Below are 6510 nucleotides of genomic sequence, written 5' to 3'. Positions count from 1 at the left end.
GGCTGATCACCACCTCCGAATTCCTTCATCTTGCGATCGAACTCTTCAGTATCCATGGAGGAGGTGTCCCCGTAGATTGGGCTTAGGTTGCCCAGGATCGACTCTTCACCCGGTTGCTTTCTCCGACAGCCTCCTGCTGATCCGGAACAGCGCTGTTTTCCGGTGCCTCAACCTGCATGGGGCCGGCTCCGGCTTCTTGATGGGCGGCTCCTGGGCGTGTGGGCTAAGAAGTGCACGAAGTGACACCTTTGCTTCTCTAACACCTGGGAGAGCCAGGCGGATCTGCATTGGTCTTCCACCTTTATTTCCTGCTTAGGGGCGGATTGGGTGGGTTTTGATTTTTCCAGATCTAAAGCGGAATCTTCCTTGGGAAGTTCCTGCATCTCAGATCGGATCTTCGCGACTACGTCCTGCTCAGCGGCGGTCGCGTCAGCATTACTTACCAGTGCGTTCCCGTCGGAATCGACGGTTTCGCCGATGAAGATGTGTATGCCGCCAACTGGGACGATGGAGAGCTTGACGGGGTTAGTCTTAGCCGGAATCCAGCACTCGTCCGGAGGGACGATCGGAAGGTTTCCGGTGTAAAGGACGCGCCCCACAGCGATGGTGTCGTCGTAGCTTCCCATGGCGGAACCCTCCCGGTTCCGGCCTCCAGACGCCGCTGGCCCCACGGTGGGCGCCAACTGGCGTTGCCTATTCGATGGTACCTCAGAGATGGGATCCTCACGAGGGGGAGAAGAAGTAGGGGCCATAGGGCGGAGTGCACACGGGACGGTGGTACGCGATTTACCCAGCTTCGGAACACCTGCACGATGGCAAGGCCTACTGCTGCTTGTCTGGAATTATCTAGGCGCTTTCGCGTTGTTACAATGAGTTGCGGTTGTGTCTCTAGGGCTCCCGGGATCCGGCTTATAAAGGCGCATGGATCTAGGGTTTACAGGGAGAGTCCTAGTCAGATTACAGGTTGCCTAACTACGATACAATGTCTTGCCGTGTACGTCAAGGATCCGCCTTCCATCTACGTCGCATCGGATCCGGGTCCCTTATGGGCCTTCACGGATCCGGCCTCCTCCGAAGGTCGGTTGGGATCCGGCTTCCCTATCCCGGGCTGGACTTCATCCTTCATGATCTACAGCAACTGGGCCGCCCGATGGGCCACATGCCACATCACCGTATGTGGGCCACCCGGGCTTGCCGGATCTAGGCACTGTCGATGGTACACCCACGAAGTATACCCACAACTGGAATCGAGAGCGATTATCAAACGAGCAGGCCAATCTTGAGCGACGCAAACCTGCGGCTGATCAATCCAACGAATGATGTAGAATGTCACATGGTAGCGCCTCTCGTAGCAACCAAGGTTCAGGAAGATATCTACCAAGGATGCCACGACTTTCGGAAGAAGACGCAAGGGAGATAACTTCAAACTTGTTTAACTCCTTTATGACTATGGACACCGCAGGCATGCTCAGGCCAAAGATTGTTGAAGGTGCAACAGCCAACCCTGCAGCTTACTTATTCAACAATCAGCAGACAAACGATGGGCCGGTAGCACAAGCCCATCGAGGTGCCCTAGAAAGCCTCGCAATCCTTGGGGACAAACTCGCACCTATGAAGGAGAAAACTGTACATCAAGGCAGTGGGTCTAGGCATTGCTCGAAGGACACTCTTGATGACATCACGCAAAGCAGAATCGACAAGGCTCGATGACGACGTGCTGCAAGGGAAGGATGTGATAGCGACGACTCTAAAGAAACCCAGGAATACGATGGCGAGCTACGAGGAGCCGATTGTTTGAGTTACAAGATTCGGGAGGCAATGCCAACAAAGAGATTCAAGCCTACTCCTACTGATGCAGCCAAGTATGACGGTCAACAGGAGCCGAGGTCGTGGATAGATGATTACCTCCAAACGGTGATCTTACACAAGGGAAATAAAATAGCAGCGATGCAATGCTTGCAGCTTTACTTGAAAGATTCGGCACGGTCATGGTTGAGAGGCCTACCGAAAGGATCTGTTAAGTCCTGGGACGATTTAGTTGATGCTTTCGTCAAAAACTTTCAGGCAACTTACAAAAGACCAGTCGGAATCGAAGAATTGCATCATTGTCAGCAGAAGCCGAAGGAATCGATGCGCACATACATCGGGCGCTTTACCAAACTTTTAAATTCTGCTGAAGATGTTTCTATTGATAGAGCAATCGACGCATTCAGTGATGGTATCCGACGAGAATCGTTTATCAAAGAACTTGGCCGGAAGAAGCCAAAAACTATCACTAAATTGATGGAGATTGCTAATAGCTGGGCTGATGGAGAAGACCACGTTAGGAAACCACGCCCACGCAGCGATGATGAAGATGATGACCGACCGATACATGATTCGGGTCATCGACGAGACCGCCGCAAGAAGAGGAAAGACCGCGGATACGATGATACTAACATTGTCGATGCTGGATATTCCGATCGACGAGACGATCGATATGATGACAGGCATGACGATCGCCGAGATAACAATCGCAGTAATTCAGGAGGAAATCGTGGTAACTACAAGGAACGACCTCCAAGGGTCCCAGAGTTACCCTTCGCTGAGCAGCTAAATGCTCCTTGTTACCTGCATGCATATATTGATACGAAGGATAACGTTAAGAAGTCGAGTCATCTGCTTAGAGATTGTCGACAATTCATTGAAATGTAGAAATTCTACGACACAAGGCAACCGCATCAGATGAATCCGCCACCACCTCCGCCTCAACACCAAGTTCAGCAAGTTCAAACTCGCAATTCTAATGAAGCCTTCCCTCCACCACGGGGGAAGACGAGCATGATTCACAGAACTGGTGTTTCCAGGAGGGAGATGAAGAAGCTCACACCGGAAATCAACATCACAGAAAGTACCATGGCCAATATTCCAGAATACATCGACTTCTCGTCACAGAGCGTCCTATTCAGCAGAGCTGATCATCCGATGTCTATCCCAAAACCAGGTCATGCCGCTTTGGTAATAGAAGCACAAATCGGGGGGTTTAGTATGAGCAAAGTATTCATGGATGGCGGCAGCGGATTGAATCTGATATTCGCTAGCACAGTCAAAAATATGGCATCACGTCCAACATGTTAGAAGAATCAGATACATGTTTCCATGGCATCGTACCTAATTTACCAACATATTCTCTCGGCAAGATTTCTTTGAGTGTCGTCTTCGGTAAACCTGACAATTTCAGGAAAGAAAGGATTGAGTTCGAGGTAGTGAATTGGGAATCACAGTACCACCCTATACTTGGGAGACCAGCTTATGCTAAGTTCATGGTTATGCCACATTATGCATATCTCAAGCTAAAAATTCCAGGCAACAATGGGACTAATATTACAGTCCATGGAAGTTTCTCTCACTCGGATAATTGTGATCGCGAGTTTCAGAGGATTGCTGTCAAATTTGGAGTGAAACAAGAAGTTATCGACTTCCCCTCCAAACAGCTAGCTCTTCGAGATAAGGATCTCAAACTCAAGGAGGATGATAGCGTCAAGAAATTGAAGAAGAAGCCAGAAGATTCTCGTCGTGGCAGTCCCAGCCATTGCACCTTCGACAGTTGATGATAAAACCTCAGTCGAAGGAACCAACAATCTGGCGATCATAACAAGTACTTCCAAGGAAAACATCAATGCCACTTCAGAAACTATCGGCATCTCCAGAGCCACCGGCTCCTTAAGCGTGGATAACGACAAGAAGGACCCTTCTATTGCATAAAGAAGACGAGCGGCAACCTGCACCTTTATTTTTCTTAGGAATTTACTTTAAATAAGGCTTTTTAGCTATAAGCAGCATTATCTTATAGGGATTTCTAGTTTCGTGCCCCTGGTTCGTTAGTTGTACTCAGTTTTCCCCAGTCCCTTAGTTTTTCCTCAGTTTTCCCCTCCTCTAGTTTGAAACACGCACAAGTGCTGGAACGGCCGGTAGCCGTCGAGGTCGAAGGCCTTGACCGTTAGTCCGACCGGGTGGGGCCGCACAGGGGCAGCTCCTCCCCGACCGTCTCGTGCCGACGGGTAGGGTCGAGAGACACGTCGGAGCAGCCATCCATCTATCGCTGACGTGTGGGCCGTTTTATTTCATGATTTTATACGCGGTGCTGCCAATCACAAATGGGGCCGCTCTATAGGGCTGCCGCAGCCAATGACCAGTGGGGTCGTATATTTTTCAGGAAAAGACATATATTGCCGCTCCGTGGGCTGCCGCAGCCAATGACCAGTGGGGTCGTCTATTTATTTAGGGAAACTCATATATTGCCGCTCCGTGGGGCCTCCGCAGCCAATGACCAGTGGGGTCATCTATTTTTCGAGAAAAGACATATATTGCCGCTTCCGTGGGCTGCCGCAGCCAATGACCAGTGGGGTCGTCTATTTATTTAGAGAAACTCATATATTGCCGCTCCGTGGGGCCTCCGCAGCCAATGACCGAGTGGGGTCGTCTATTTTTCGAGAAAAGACATATATTGCCGCTCCGTGGGCTGCCGCAGCCAATGACCAATGGGGTCGTCTATTTATTTAGAGAAACTCATATATTGCCGCTCCGTGGGGCTGCCCCAGCCAATGACCGAGTGGGGTCGTCTATTTATTTAGAGAGAAAAAATCATATCTTGCCGCTCCGATATATGTCTTTAGAGAATATCATAGAGAGAAGCAACAAGTTCGCTAATTAATTATTCTTAAGCTAGACCGGAGAACCGCCGGCAGCTCGTTCCCCACCGTCGGACGGAGCAGCCATCGCCGGCGGCGCGCCGGCGCCTCGTCGCGCCGCCGGCTCGTCCCCCGGCGGCGTCGGACGAACCGCGGCGCTGCACGTCAACCACGGCTCCAGCACTTGTTTCGTCCGCACGCATTGTACCCACCGCAGAAAGTCCGCCGCAAGCGCATCCGCCGCCCACGACGACCGGGATTTGTTCCGCGCACCAATTGGTAGACCTCCGCTTCTGCCTCCCCCGCCCCCTAATCGATTCGGTTCCCGTAATTTATTGGAGTTTGCAGTGTATGAAATAGTCCTCAATGTCTCGTCGTAGCGGGTACACCGGCGAGGGTGGGGATTCGATCATGTCGTGGCCACGTTCTACTTCTCCTACCTCGTCGGAAGTGCAGGTATATAGCTTCAGCTCTCCGTACTACCGTTGAATTTGAAGTTCCGCCATGGCCTCGTTGGGGTGATTTCAGTTGTTCTTTTTTCCATTATTGTTACAGCTTAGCCGAGCAAGCCGATGATCCATGGTACATTGCATACCAAGATGAATCAACCTAGTGGTGTAGCCGGAGGATGGATTTGGAGGAGAAGGTGGCCAATTTAGGTGATGAATTGGCCCGTAAAAACCTCGATGATATTCGAGCCGAAGCGTATTGTGGATGAAGAAAAGAAGAATTCGGAGCTTATTCGCAAGGAGAAGTTGAGAGTTGAGACAGATCTTGCCGTATTTGATCAAGTGGTAGAAAATCTAGAACATGAACTAAAAGTGATGGGAGAGGAGAAAAGTAGATTCATCTCGTGCAGTTTTATTAGGTGTCATCCCTGTCCTAGCGCTTATGTGGTTCCGGTAGACGATTTAGTATAGAATTGTTATTCAGTAGATGGCTCTAACCACTCGTATTTTGTTGTGGCTCTAAGCACTGTATTTCGGTGTACAATTTCCTACTTGTGCTAAGTAATGTGCACGATAATTTTAGCAAGGGATCCCAAAAGTGAAAGCATTTACCAGCCTCCGGATCAAATACATATCAATATCTTCCCAATCAAGTTGGGATAGAATTCAAATCATACATACGGATGTACATGGACACATCAAGAACGTGAAGAAGCTTTTTTTGAGACGGAGGTAGTAGTTCGAACAATTTTATCCCATTTGGAAATTGAAAAATACAAATTTATAATAATTTATCCCAATTTGCGGCATCGAACACGGTCGCGTAGCGATGGGCAAGAAAGGCCGGGACGACGGGCGGCTGAGGGGTGGTCATCTGCGCCATCAAACGTTGAAGCGATGTTATCGGCGATGGCTTCAATGTTCGTGGCATCGATGACCAAGGTCTGAACCGCCGCTGTCTTGGTGTTCTTCATCGGCCGACGGATCCGCGGAGGGCTGGATCGGCGGCTTTGCAGCCGCGGTTGTAGACGATGGCTTCAATCGGCTTGGCATCGATTCGCACTCTCGGCACCGGAAGTGAGACATCAACGGGCTCCGACATTGAAGGCCGGGTCCGCGCCGTCGAAGCGATGTTGTAGGCGATGGCTTCAATGTTCGTGGCATCGATGACCACCGTGCCGGCACGGCCGCCGTCTTGGTGTTCTTCATCATTCAACAGATCTGAGAATAGAATCGAAAGTGAGACAGAGAGAGACATTTCAACTATTTCTGACGGTTAGATCCTCACCGGCACTCTTAGATCCACGGCGCACGCACGGTTAGATGCACGCCGCCGCACGCACGGTTAGATCCGCGCCGCCGCACGCCGACGCACGCACGGTTAGATCCGC

This window comes from Lolium rigidum, chromosome 5 (genome assembly GCF_022539505.1).
Source record: "Lolium rigidum isolate FL_2022 chromosome 5, APGP_CSIRO_Lrig_0.1, whole genome shotgun sequence".
NCBI classification, from domain to species: Eukaryota; Viridiplantae; Streptophyta; class Magnoliopsida; order Poales; family Poaceae; genus Lolium; species Lolium rigidum.
The sequence above is the reverse complement of the archived record's forward strand: the minus strand, read 5'-3'. Positions refer to the sequence as shown.